The sequence below is a fragment of the Zalophus californianus genome, chromosome 8 (assembly GCF_009762305.2).
Source record: "Zalophus californianus isolate mZalCal1 chromosome 8, mZalCal1.pri.v2, whole genome shotgun sequence".
In the NCBI taxonomy this organism is placed as follows: domain Eukaryota; kingdom Metazoa; phylum Chordata; class Mammalia; order Carnivora; family Otariidae; genus Zalophus; species Zalophus californianus.
The window spans coordinates 59,737,169-59,751,395 of record NC_045602.1 but is presented as its reverse complement, the minus strand read 5'-3'; positions in this window follow the sequence as shown (position 1 = coordinate 59,751,395).

Here is a 14,227-nt window from a genome sequence, read left to right as displayed (position 1 = left end):
TAGTATCTTGACCGACTATGATGTGACTTGATGTGACTATGATACGGTACATCTCCTGAAAATGCATTTCTAATGCCTTAGTCCCATTGACAAACCCTCTGGTATAGATTTTTATAGCATTTTTAAACAGCTAAATAATCGCCTCTGGACTGTTATTCATAATTAGGGTGTTTCAAATATTAACGAATCATCCTTGAGGTATGTTCAAGTTAAAAGTAAGTAACAAAAATGTGCAGAAGCAAACAGGATAAATTCACAAACTTGTGATAGGCAAAACTTCACTTGTCAGGATACACAAAAAAGCACTGCCATAAAAGAAAACTGACAAGTTGAAATTCACTAAAATAGAAAATGTCCAAAAAATCATCTGCTCTTTGGAAAACACATTTAGAAAATTAAGAAATACACTGGAGACTGGAAGAAAATATTTGCAATGCATATATCTGACTTGTATTCAGAATATGTAACAGATTCTTACAATTCAATAATATAATAAGGAAAACAACCCAATTTATAAAGTGACCAAAAGGGTAAAAGATATATTGGAGCTTTTTAATATTAGCTTTACAACTTTTCTGTATATCTGAAGTTATTCCAAAATAAAGTTTATTTTAAAAATATGAACAAAAGACTTCGCCACTTTACAAAAGAAGATATATGAATGCCCAATAAGTATGTGAAAAGATGCTCAACATCATTAGTCATCAGAAAGATGTACATTAAAATCACACTACAACATACCCTCTAGAGTGACTAATATTAAAAAGACTGACAAGGGGCGCCTGGGTGGCTCAGTCGTTAAGCGTCTGCCTTCGGCTCAGGTCATGATCCCAGGGTCCTGGGATCGAGCCCCGCACTGGGCTCCCTGCTCCGCGGGAAGCCTGCTTCTCCCTCTCCCGCTCCCCCTGCTTGTGTTCCCTCTCTCGCTGGTTCCCTCAGATTTTATTTATTTATTTATTTAATTGACAGAGAGAGAGAGAGAGCCCCAAGCTGAAAACAACCCAAATTTCTAACAACAGGTGAATGAAGAAACAAATTGTGATGTAGTCATAAAAGGGGTTACTACTCAGCAATAAGAATGAACCATACATGAAGAACATGGATACTTCTCCAGAACATCATGCTAAGCCAGGGAAGCCAGATACAAAAAGAGAGCATGCTGTATAATTCCACTGATACGAAATTGCCCGGGGCTGAGGGCTGGGTAAAGGCACTGACTGCAAAGGGGGACAAGGGAACTTTTGGGGATGAGGTGAATATTCTGTAACTTGATTGTGATGGGGGTCACATGACTCGATAAGACTTAACAGAGCTGTACACTGAAAAAGGTGCATTTCACTGTGTGTAAATTACACGTGAAAAGGTTACTTTTTAGAAGAAATGGAAGAGGACTAGGAAGAAGAAGGAAAGGGAGGAGGGACGAGGAGGAAGAGCAGAAGGGGCAGGGTGAGGAGGAGAGGGACGGAGGAAGAACGTGAGCACACAGAAATGATGATATTCCCAGTCAAGCCATCATCGACCTTGTGTCTGTCACTGTTAAGTGCTGGGGCAGGACTTTGAAAGTACCAATCCCCGGTCTATAGGAGCTTACAGTCCATTGGAGACGTGAAATTTTTGTCAAGCTCTCCCAAAGTGTGAGGAATGACAAAGCAAATCTCACCTGGCCCCGCCCATTGGGACTGGAAAGGGCGTCTGTGGTTTGTTAGGGTTCTGTCCTTCCTCTCCTACATCATCCCCCAACCCTCCTCACCCCCCCAGCCCCCCACAGCCTGTGGGTGCACAGGACCCCAGGCTGCACAGGCTTGGGAAGAGCCATTTCTAGTGCAGCACGGGCTGGTCTCCCAGTGCCCTTTGTCCCCAGCCTGGGGATCTCTCCCAGGCTGTGTGACTCCTCCTCTTTCAAACTGAGCTAGGACACAGCTTTGTGGGGCTACTCAGGTCACCAGCCTGGTGCCTCTGTCTCTCACCCTCAAGGTACCTCTACTCTTGGGATGCAGATCCCTTTGTGTTATGGGACCTGTGAAGCCCCCTTCTTTTCCTGCACCTGGGGCAGCTCCCCTCCCTGGCTGCTTCTAAGCCCTCCCCCCAACCCTTTACCTCCTTGATAAAAATAATAAAGCCTTGCCTCTCTGAGTCAGGGCGACCGAAACCCACAGAAGTAAGCCCTGGTGATCCATTAGGAGGAGGGGGGATACTTTATTTCTTATGACGAGCTTATAGCCCAGAAAACAAGGGATGGGTGAGTTTCTCAGCCTGGCTTTTCTATCATCCAGCTGCAGAGGCCTTGTTCTAAAACAAAAAGGAGAGAGAGAGAGAAGGTGCTGGATGTCCGGAGGGGTGGAGGGCCCCAGAGCTCGGTCAGTGCATGTCAGTGGAGGGGGTGCCTTCATGAGGGTGGGGCCGCTGGTGGGCAGCCTGAGCTCCAGAAGCTGACGCCACCTCAGTGTCCTGGCGCTGTGCCCGGCGCGAGGCCAGCATCTCGCTGCCTCACATGTATGTGGTTACAGGAGAAAGGCAACAGGGCTGGGTGACAGAGTAGGCGGTTTGGGGAGGTTGAGTCCAGAGGAATTCCAGCTTGGGGGCATCCGAGGGAGGTGGCCGTAGCAGCGAATCAGGAAGGTGGCCCGTAATTCAGAATCGGCTGAGGGAGGGCACCAACTGGGTGGGAAAGGGAAGCAGGTGTATTCCTTGTTGTGTGTAACCTTCTCACCCCCAGGATTTCTAAGAAATGCTTGGCCTGTATTTCTTGGTTCTCCTGGGAGCCAGACGTATAGTAATTTGGGTACATTTTAACCTGAAAATGCAAAAACATCCTTCCAGCTGCATCCTCCTTTTCCTTCCAGGGCCAGAAGAGTGTAGGGGGAGAGCTTGGTTCAAAAATCAAATAAAAAGTGCTTCTGTTTCTGGAGATTAGGAAAGAATTATCAGAGCCAAGTCCTCATCTCTAAAAAGAAAACGTAAATGTGCTGTAAGTCCTGCTTAATAATTCAGACACCAAACTGAGCCAACTAGAAGCTGAAGTGATAGATCGGCTATACCCACACTCTTTCCTTTTTATCAATTTGCAAATGTCCTGGTTGGCCCCTGGTTGGAGAGAAACAATCAATGGCAAATGGAGCTGGACCATTCATTTGTTCGTTCATTCATTCATTCATTCATTCATTCAATAAAATTTTCATGATTTCTTACCATATACCAAGCAGACACAGCTAAAAGCTGAGGATACACATTGCAACAAGGCATATGTCCCTATGCCACAGGGACCTTAGGATCTATGCCATGGTTCTCAAACTTTAATGTGCTTCAGACTCCCCTAGATGGCTTAAAACACAGATTGCTGGGCCCCATTCCTGGAGTTTCCAATTCAGTAGATCTGGGGTAACCCAAGAATTTGCATTTCTAACAAGTTCCCATGTGATTCTGATACTGCTGGTCCTGGGGCCACCCTTTGAGAACCACTGGTCTAGGCAATCATTTCACCCAATTTTTTTTTTTTAAGATTTATTTATTTCTTAGAAGGGGAAGGGAGGAGGGGCAGAGAGAGAAAGAGAATCTTTAAGCAGACTCCCCACTGAGCAGGGAGCTCAACTCGGGGCTTGATCTCTTGACTCATGAGATCATGACCCAAGCCAAAACCAAGAGTCAGATGCCACCCAGGCATCCCTCACCCAACTATTTTTACCTCTTAGCACAACATGGATTACTTGGGTAAACTGGAGGAAATTTGGAAACTCGGACCAGGTTGCAAACAGTCTGAGGTTACCAGCCCAAGAGCTGTGGTCATTCCAGGCCCCACAGAGCAAAGGGAATCAATGTCTTAGGGAAACCATCCAAAGGCCTTGGCACCGACGCTAAGGTCGGAGGACATGCAGTTTTGAGAGATCTCCTGTTGTCTTCTCTTAGGGAATGAAGGCCTCATTTTACCACTAGCCCAGTGCAAGTCCATAGCTCTGGGTGGCCAAGTCTGGGGTAGGGTGCAAGGCAGTCTTCTACCGTTTCAGCCTCCCTCCCCCTGGAACCTCTGCGGCTTTCCGGTCACATTCTTAACAATCCAGGCTAGCTCATTCCTCTCTACCCTCACAGACAGAGCAGGCAGGGGAGGTGCCGCTTGGGCCCTTGTGCTCTTCTCCACGTGAGTGGACACAAGAGCATCAGAGGGAGCTCTGTGGGGCCCTGCTGCCCCTGAGGCCAGTGTCCCCGCTGGGAGTAAGGGCAGGGAATGAGGGTGAGGGTGGATGACAGCAAACCTTCACACCAGGAGCTTTTAAAATGCAGCCAAGGAGGGGCACCTGGGTGGCTGGGTCGGTTAAGCATCCAACTGGTGATTTTGGCTCAGGTCATGATCTCATGTGGGGGGTCTGGAGATTCTCTCCCTCTGCCCCTTCCCCCCTTGCATGTGCTCGCGCGCATGCTCTCTCTCTCTCAAATAAATAAATAAATCTTAAAAAAAAATAGAATAAAATGCATCCAAGGAGGAGGACATGCTGGTCAGAGTGACAGCTGGCCTGACGGTGGATGCAGAGCCCATACCCCAATGGCAAACCATCTTGTGAGTCACAATCTGTCAAAATTATTTATTTTCTAACAGCTTTATTGAAATATAATTCACATCTATCTAAATTCACCCATCTTAAGTATACAATAGAGGGGCGCCTGACTGGCTCAGTTGGAAGAGCATGTGACTCTTGATCTTGGGGTCATGAATTTGTGCCCCATGTTTGTTGTAGAGATTCCTTAAATAAGTAAATAAAAACTTAAAAAAATAAAGTATACAATTCAATGGTTTTTAGTATATTCAGAGTTGTACAACCATCTTCCCAATCAATTTTTGAATATTTTTCATCCAAAACAGGAAACCCTGTACCCTTTAGGCCCTCAACTCCCCCAGTCCTCCTCCAGCCCTAGGCAACCACCATCTACTTTCTGTCTCTATAGATCTGCCTATTCTGGACATTCCATAGCAATGGAATCACATTCTATGTGGTCTTTTGTCATAGGCTTCAAAATTACCTCTACCAGGGAAATATGACAACCCACATTTGGGTCCAAAACATGATTAACAGAAACCCAAGGTGGAGAGAGGTAATTTAAAAGTCATTGCTTAACCTTGGAGCCTCCATTACCTCAGGCTGCCGATTCCCCCCTCCCAAGGCTGGGGTGAGGATGTGAAGGTCCAGGCCAGGCCTGGCCCCCAGCTGCTGAGCAGAGGGGGACCTCTCTAGTGAGAAGGAGGCCTAGTGATAAGAAGACTGACTGTGGAGCAGCCTCAGATAAAGTAATCTTATGAATCAGTGGCATGCTGTGGCTTTCAAAAAGCTAAACCATAAACTAAGTTATGTAAGAGGTATTTTCCCTGCCTCCCACCCAGGAGGTTCTGTCTGGGTGCCAAAGTCAGCAAAGCTTGGCTCTAGGCTCTTTCTCGTAGAAGAGGCACAGAAATTTTCAGTCCCCTTGAGATGGTTCCTGCTGCCCAAGAGAGAGGAGACCTTCCAGGGACCCCGGTCTCCTCTGCATTCCCAGATTTCTCCTGACTGTTGCCCAGGCCTCTCCTGATTCCTCTGCAGGCCTGAGGTGCGGCCTGCCAGGCCTCTGTTGGCAACTATGCGTGCCAAGGCAGAAGGCTTCTTACCTGTTCCACGTGAACTGTTTGTTTGTTTTGTTGTTGCTACAGCAACAGCTTTGTTCTGGCTTCTGGTGAAAAGTGCCACCACCTGGAGTCCTCTCCTTCTGCTCTGTTCAGACCCCTGCTTGTCCCCGGTATGGTGCATGGTGGGGGGCCCAGAACCCAGGGCTGCGACTGACCCTCTGCCCCAGCCTGTGTCTGGGGTGGAGACGCTTTCAGTGGCTACTTCTCCTGGCTCAGCCCCTGACAGGAATGCCAGGAACCTGCCCCTTCTTTTGCCCTCCCTAGAGGGAATGAGGTCCCACGGGATCCTTCTCAGCTCAGCCCACACACTCAGGCCACAGGACCATCGCCCCCCGCCCCCATCCCCACCACCACATCAGGAGTCTGGGGCTTTCCTGACAGTTGCAGAACAGAGTCTGGGGTCTCAAGGGAAAGGAGGTACTGGAGGCCTGCCCTCTGCCTCGTGGGTCCCCCTACGTAGCAGTGAGCTCAGGCCTGGGAATGGAGGAGGCTGGGGCAGGGGGGTGAGGTGGAGGGGAGCATGAAGAGGACAGAGGGAGAGGGGTGAGTCATGAGAACTTCCCTTCCTTGAACTGCATCCAGTGAGGTGTGACTCCAGCATCCCTGGGGGCTGGGCGCAGGGTGGGGGCGAGTGACAGAGAGAACAGTAACCAGAGCTGTGGGACAGCACCCCAGGGACGGGCCGGGAAAGCAGGCTGAGACATGGCTGAAGGTCAGTGAGGGCTACCGGGGCTGGCGGGTGTGCCCAAGGAGGGTCTTCTCAGTGACAACCTTAACCTGAGACCTCCCCCAACAACTCCCATAAGTTCAGTGTGGGGAGGCAGGCCCGGGGAGCTCGTGCGGGAGGCAGCAAGGGAAACAGAAACCACAGGCCTCAGCTCAAGCTCCGCTGCAGGCCTGGGGCCCACTAGGCTGACAGATCTGAATTATTAAGCCCTGGGAAGAAGGCTGGCTGGCATGCATGCCAAGGGGCAAGCGATCCCCTCTCTCGTGTTCTCTTCACCGTTGCCCGGGAGGTGAAGAATTCAGCTTCCAGTTCCGGCTGCCCCAGTGTGACCAGGGTGTAAACAGGGCATCTGGCTGCCCTTGGAGGGGCCCTGGCCTAGGCTGTCCCTGTCCCTACACCCTGAAGTTATCAGGGCCTTTTGTTCAGATGCTCCAGCAGCCCCTCTCTGCCTGCTCTGAGCGCCGCCCCCCCCCATACACACACATTTTCTGCATTCCCCTTCCTGGAAAGCAGCTTTGCTCCTCCCTTTCCCAGAGGAAGACCCTGCAGCTGCCCAGGGGCCACGGTTTCCAGAGCTTTGGATTTTGTGGGGCCAGTCACAGGGATCCACCTGCACTAAGATGTCAGCCTAAGGCTGGCTGGCAAGACCCCCCTCCCGTTCTGCCGGAGATCTCCAGAGGAGGCCAAATCCACTTCCACATCTGCTCCAGGCTTTCTCTGGGGCTCCCCTCTGAGCGGATAGGGTTAATAAAGCCCCATAGGCGTTCCATTTCCAGTGCCTGGAAGAAAAAGGCAGAGGGATCCACCTGAAGTCACAGAGGTCGGAATGGTGTCTGTGACACCTGGAAGGACAGATGCCAGGCCCCACGCTGGTGCCCCTCTGCCATGAGTCTAGAACCCGGGGGCAAGGATGAGCCTGGTGGGCCTGAGAATGATCTGGGTGGCTTGTGGAGCCAGACACTTCTTCTCGGTTTTTGTTTCTACAGTGGATTCTCTAAATGCCTGTGTTCCTGGAAACTGCTGATCCCCTCCTAGGACAAGAACCAGCTGGCTTCCTCAGGACCACAGGGCATCCCTAGGCCCATCGCTTCTTTGAGAGCACCATGCGCTGTTAACTCCCTGGCACAGCTCTGGGTCTCACATTTCCCTGCTTCCCCTCATCTGGACAGTTAGGAGAAATTGTCCAGGATTTGGAAATGGGACAAAGGGATTCCTGCAAGCCCTTGAGTCATGCTGGGCTTGGGCACTGTCCACACTCCTGCGGGGGGGGTGGGGGTGGGGGGTGGGGGATAATGATCTGGCTTCCTAGGGTTGTGGACCTTTTTCTGATGTGCCTATTAACTATCAGTTAAGGTATTTTACAACTTTATAAGGAAGGCGTAGAAAACCGATAGCAATTATTGTATAGTGATGCAAATAAAAATATTAGTCAAAAGGCTAAGGTTTTATTTTCTATGATGCAGTTCAACAAACTTATTTCAATACTCTTTCTTTCAGTTATTATTACAAAGACTTAAGTGTCTTCTGTACTTTTTTGAACCAGCTTTACCATCCTGATTCTCTCATTAGTTAATTAAATTCACTTTTGAGACATGTTCAGTCTACGTTTGTATGACTATGTTTTAAAATGTTTCTTTTTTTTTTAAGATTTTATTTATTTGACAGAGAAGGGGGTAGAGAACACAAGCAGGGGGAGTGACAGGCAGAGGGGGAAGCAGGCTCCTCACTAAGCAGAGAACCTGACTTGGGGCTCTATCCCAGGACCCTGGGATCATGACCTGAGGTGAAAGCAGATGCTTAACCAATTGAGCCAGCCAGGCGCCCTCTGTTTTAAAAATTTTCATTAAAAAAATTAACATATAGCAACATTGACTCTTTTCATGTACAATTCTATGAATCTTACCCGTAGAGAAGTTGTGCAGCTACTCCCACCATCGAGATAGAACAACTTCATCATGCTGAAAAACTCCCTTGTGCTCTCCCTGCAGAATCATGTTTGTGAGTATGTATGTGGTAAAAAGAAAAACAAAAACAAAAAACTCATACATCAGAAAATGTACCATCTTAAGCATTTTTAAGTGTAAAGTTCAGTAGTTTTAAGAATATTTACATTGTTGTAAAACAGAACTTTGTCATCTTGCAGAACAGAAACTTTCACACCCATTAAACAACTCCCCTCCCTGACCCCCAGCCCCTGGCAACCACTGTTGTACTCCTTGCCTCTATGAATTTGACTATTTTAGATATATCACGTTAAGTGGAATCATACAGGACTTGTCCTTTTGTGACTGGCTTATTTCCCTTAGCATCATGTCCTCAATGTTCATCCATGTTGTGCCATGTTTTTGACTTTTTGAAAATTCTTCTTTGACAATTTGCAGAAGGATGTCAGTGACTAGGGTGTTGCTGGCCTGCCTGTCTTCCTTCCTGTGGGGATTTTCTTTGTCCCTGTCCCAGGGAAAGGCTTGGGGTCTCAGAATTTGGCTCTGCCCTGCCGCCCCCATTGCCTGCTCTCCCATTCAAGGCTTCCAGGAGCCACTAGAATTAGACACGAGAACACAGAGGAAAGCCCCTGATCAGCAGGGTGCTTGGGGGACATGTCAAGATATGAGTGGGGTTAACCACCCGAAGGATAAATAACTGAACTGAATATAGGCACCCAAGCCAGATATCCCATTAGCTCTTATTTCAGACAAAGGCAGATGCTGGGGATAACAGAGCCTTTACCTGTTGCCTTCACACTATAAAAACCGTGGCCCCTGGGAGGAGCGGGGCAAACCTGGGGGGTGAGCGAGTGCATAGCAATGACAAGGCAGGCACAGGGGGGTAGGTGTCCCGGGACAAAACTAAATAATTTAACTGGGCCTCTAAAATGCAGTCAGATCGACATGTACATCCTCTCTTTCTCTTTCTCCCTCTCAATCTCTCTCTCACATACACAAAGACCCTAAGCATCTTTCCACTCAGCATCCAAATCTGTGGTATGTGTGAATGCCAAGTAGTCTTCATAGCTTTAAAATCCATCACACTCTCTAATGCCCCCTTAAAAATATTTAAAAACCTTTTATTTGTCTTTATAAGCGACAGAAGCAGACTTCCTTGGGGTGCACTGTGTCTACCCCATGTGTCTCCCCCGACCCCCGCCACTCTCCAGAAGCCCCATTTTCTCTGCTGGGAAGGGTGTGTGGAAGGGCTGGTAAGGAAATAGCCATAGATACTGGCTCCAGAGATCCCCAGCAGGCCTCATGGTCCAGGAAGCTACTTCAACCCTTGGACCCTCTGTTTCCTAAAAAGCACTGTGACAGCCCTTTACCCAGCACTTGATAGCGTGTTCCCCCCTGGATTTCTAAGCTTTTTTTTTTCATGTGAAAATGTCTTATCTCTATGGTGACTCTATAACTCTTAGCCTCCAAACTGTGACATTTTTAAGAGTGAAAAGCAATATAAATACTAATTACACTGGGACACGATGTGTAAACTGGGATGGTGGCAAGCAAACAGCAAAATTGGTGACTCTTCTTTTTTTCCTGAAAGATTTATTTATTTATTTATTTATTTATTTGCGAGAGAGTGAGAGCAGGGAAGTTGAGGGGCAGACAGAGAAGGAGAATCTCCAGCGGATTCCATGCTGAGTGCAGAGCCCAAGGCAGGGCTCAATGTCGCAACCCTAAGATCATGACGTGAGCCAAAATCAAGAGTCGGCTGCTCAACTGGCTGAGCCACCCAGGCGCCCCAGTATGGTGACTCTTCTCATCTTCCAGATTAAACCAGAAAGCTTCTTCTGCCCTCTGCCTCGTGGAGGCACACTGCAAGGCCCATGAATAGGCCTTGACTATCCACCTTAGGTCCCCTTCTGTGTCTATCCTAGAGCGCTGTTCATAAAGATGCTCAGTGAACACTGATGTCTTCCTTAAGATGCTCTTTTCCCAACAAATCTAAGCTAGTGCAAATGCAGAGGGAAAGGGCTTCTTGGTTTAGTGTAAACACCTTATTGTAGGGCTTTGGTTGTTAAATAGCATCCATTGTGAATCGGAGACAACGTGGCCCATGATTGGAAGTAGACCATTTTGGAGCAGGTCAGGATTGGGCTCCTGAGGGTAGGGTATGTCTGACCAATCCCAATCATGTGGCAGAGGCTTCTGGGACCACAGCCTTAAGCAAAGGAAGGGATGTATGTTGGCATACCCAAATGGGATTTCAGGTATCCACTTTGCACAAGAATGTGCTAGGACTGCCAGAAGAAATGAAAAGAATTTTAAGGATTAACTGCTGGCCCCTAGGGGAGCAGGTTTATATCGCTGGGGTGGGGCGGGGGGTGGGGGGTGGTGGTGGTGGGGAGACAAAGGTGACTTTGACTTCTTAACAGTATGCCTGGTGGGCAAAAAGTTCCCTTCAAATTAGAAGGCTGTGGTTTGAAATTGTGGAAAGGAATCTTTTGAATGTTCCCCTGGATGGTTGATGGTGGTTGATGGCTGATAAGTTGTGACCCAGCCCTGGGTGAAAGAAGCAAGGAAGCCTTAAGAAAATGGAAGGAACAGTGCTGTTCTTTTTGGAGCCATGTAAACAAGCTGTGAATACTGCTGAAGAGACACAGTCCCCAAGGGTGGTTAGAGAGCTGTGTAGACTGTGCTGAGCCATTTCCAAAGGACCGTCTATATCCCATGACAGACACTACAGACAAATCTTTACAGGAAATGGCAGCCAAGTATTGTATCCTAACAAAATCAGAATATCATGACGGTTTCAGATAGAGGAAGTCCAGTGTCTTGAGGAAGGGCACGCTTTGGTCTAATTGGCACAAGGGCACAATATGGGGTAATGGAGACCATGGTCAGAATATGTGGTGATGTCCTCGCTGGGCAGTTATGGCAGCTACAAAAACCTGGGAGTTGTGCTGCTCATGGCCAATGTCCCAGTGACGTATGGATTGGACAACATTGCTCTGGGTGATGGCTGGGTTGGCACTCATAGCAAAGTCCTCTGCTGGTCCCACTGAAGCAAAGAGGAGGTGGCACCAAAGAGAAGTACAGAAAGGCTTTATCTGCTGAGGTAGTAGTGATGAAATACCAGAGCCCTGCCAGGGGAAGGAAGGAACTGTGGGCAGGGGCCTGGAGTAGAAGATTTTTCTGTCACACTGTAGTTGTGACTCATTCCCTTAGGATGCTATGTCCTGGGAAAACACATTACAGTGGGATTGGAAAACATCTGTTTAGGTTATGTTCTTTAAATCATTTTGATTTATTACTAGCGGCCTTATGTGATGTTGCTCATTAGTCATCATTAAATAAATAACCTTTGTTTCTCCTCACCCACAAGATACCCATGTGAGAGGCAGTGATTTGTCAGTGATTGAGTTTTGGGCACCTGCCTCTGTGACTTTTGATGTGGACTCAGAATCAGAACTACTACAATTGACCCTTGAACAACACAGGTTTGAACTGCACTTATAGATTTTTTCAATAAATACAGTACAGGTGCTGTAAATGTATTTTCTCTTCCTTATGACTTCTTAATGGCATTTCTTTTCTCTAGCTTACTTCATTATAAGAGTACAGTACATAATACATTTATATAATACATATAACATACAAAATACATGTTAACCAACTGTTTATGTTATTGGTAAGGCTTCGTGTCAATGATAGGCTATTAGTAAAGTTTTTGGTGAAAGATCCAAATCCTATCTCCCAGATCACCAGGGACCCACACTGGCAGAGTCAAAAGGTATACATGGATTTTCAACTGTGTGGATGTTGGTGCCCCTAAGCCCTGCGTTACTCAGCTGTACATATTTCCTATTGTAAATCACAATATTATACTATCTTTGAAGTGACTTATCTTGGGTATGACATTTAGTCTGTATAAAGGCAGACTATCCCAAATATATTCTAAACATTTGCCCCAAATTTATTTAACTATTTTCATGTGATAAAATTTTATTAATTTCTCATGGTTTAATTCATGATTATTTTGTACTCAGTGACATAGGCTGAACCAGAAGCCCTACCAACACCCATCATTTTAAAATTAAAATGTGTCAGGGTGCCTGAGTGCCTCAGTCAGTTGAGTGGCTGACTCTTGATTTCGGCTCAGGTCATGATCTCAGAGTGGAGGGATTGAGGCCCACATCAGCCTCCGAGCTCAGCGGGGGCGTCTGCTTGGGATTCTCCCTCTCCTTCTGCCTCTCTCCCTGCTCAAGCACTCTCTCTCTCTCCAATAAATAAATAAATCTTTTTAAAAAGTCAAAAAATTAAATTAAAATATGTCTTTTATTTATTTTTCTTTTGATAGAAACATTACATATTCACTGTAAAAAAAAAAAAAAAAAGGAGACACAGATAGGCAAAAAGAAGAAAATACCCCCAGCCCATTCTCAGAGTTAACTGCTATTCACAACTTGATGCATATTCTTCTGCATCTTTTTCTGTGTATGTCCATGTGAATGCTTGAGTATAAAGAAACACTCATACGCCTGGAAAACACAAATAAGGCTTTGTCCAGTTAATAACTACATCACTTGTTTCTATTATTTCTACTTTGTAGAATATTTGCCTGCTTTCATTTCATAATTACCTATTCTTTTTTTTTAAAGATTTTATTTATTTATTTGAAGAGAGATAGAGAGAGAGCACAAGTAGGCAGAGAGGCAGGCAGAGGGAGAAGGAGAAGCAGGCTCTCTGCTGAGCAGGGAGCCTGATGCAGGATTCGATTCCAGGACTCTGGGATCATGACCTGAGCCGAAGGCAGACACTTAACCGACTGAGCCACCCAGGTGCCCCATAATTACCTGTTCTTATTTATGGTGGCTATTCTCTCATTTAGTTCTCTGAAGTTTTATATACATTTTTATTTAAAATCTCTTCAAGATTGTCTATTATCTGTAGTTCCTAAAATCTAAATTTTTCTTGCTTTGGGGGTCTAAAAACTACGTTTAGTGTTCTTAGTCTTTCTTATAGATTTCATAATTCTTGTTCATGGCTTATCTACCGTGGCGTCATCTTTCTTGGGACTTCTCCTTCTTGTGCTCTGGGTTATGGAGGAAGGACTTCCTTAAGGGACGTTTTGGTGTTGTCCTATGGAGTGCGGCACTGCCTTCAGACCAAGGCTTAGGCTAGTGGGTCAAAACTATTGACTCTATTTCCACACAATGCTGGGCAGATGGCTTGTGTTTGGCCACACAATCTTTGGTTCTTTGGTTCTTTGGTTCTTTGGCCATTTGGCCCGAAGGCAAGTCCAGCGCTCTTCCAGACCCTGCTGGTTTCCTTGATGGGGCTCTAGGGCCAGCCGTCCCCAAATGTGCCACTTTTGGCATATTGATTATTTTGAATTAAAGTTACTTAAGAAATAGCCAGTGCAAGAAGAACACTCAGTCTTCCCTCACCTTTGTCTCCAGAAAGCAGGAAATAAATCTCCCATGTGAAAGGTGCCCTCTCTGTACCAGGAGGTAAAAGGACAGTCTATCACAGGGTCCCCAGCAGGCCCAGGGACTCCTCTCTAGGATTTCTCTATGACTTTTCCCAAACTGCCTGTATAGCTTCTCGGCCCTCCTTGTGCCAAACTGAGGTATTGGTGACTCTTCTTGGGATCTTATTTTTTAACCTTCTCCTCTCATTCAGCTCCAGATGTGTAGGGGTGGGGAGAGACAACTAACATTCCATTCTGGGATCCTCTGTTTCTTTCCTCTTGACACTTTTTAAGTCTTATGTGGTTGTACTATTTTCCATATTTGGTTGCCTCTGGCTAACTTTTGGCCCTTTTCTTTTTTTTTTAATCATTGATTACTTTAAGGAGTGTGGGCTAGAAGGAGGTTGTGTGCTCAGCCTCACTTGTACCACCTTTCCCCAAAGTCTAAG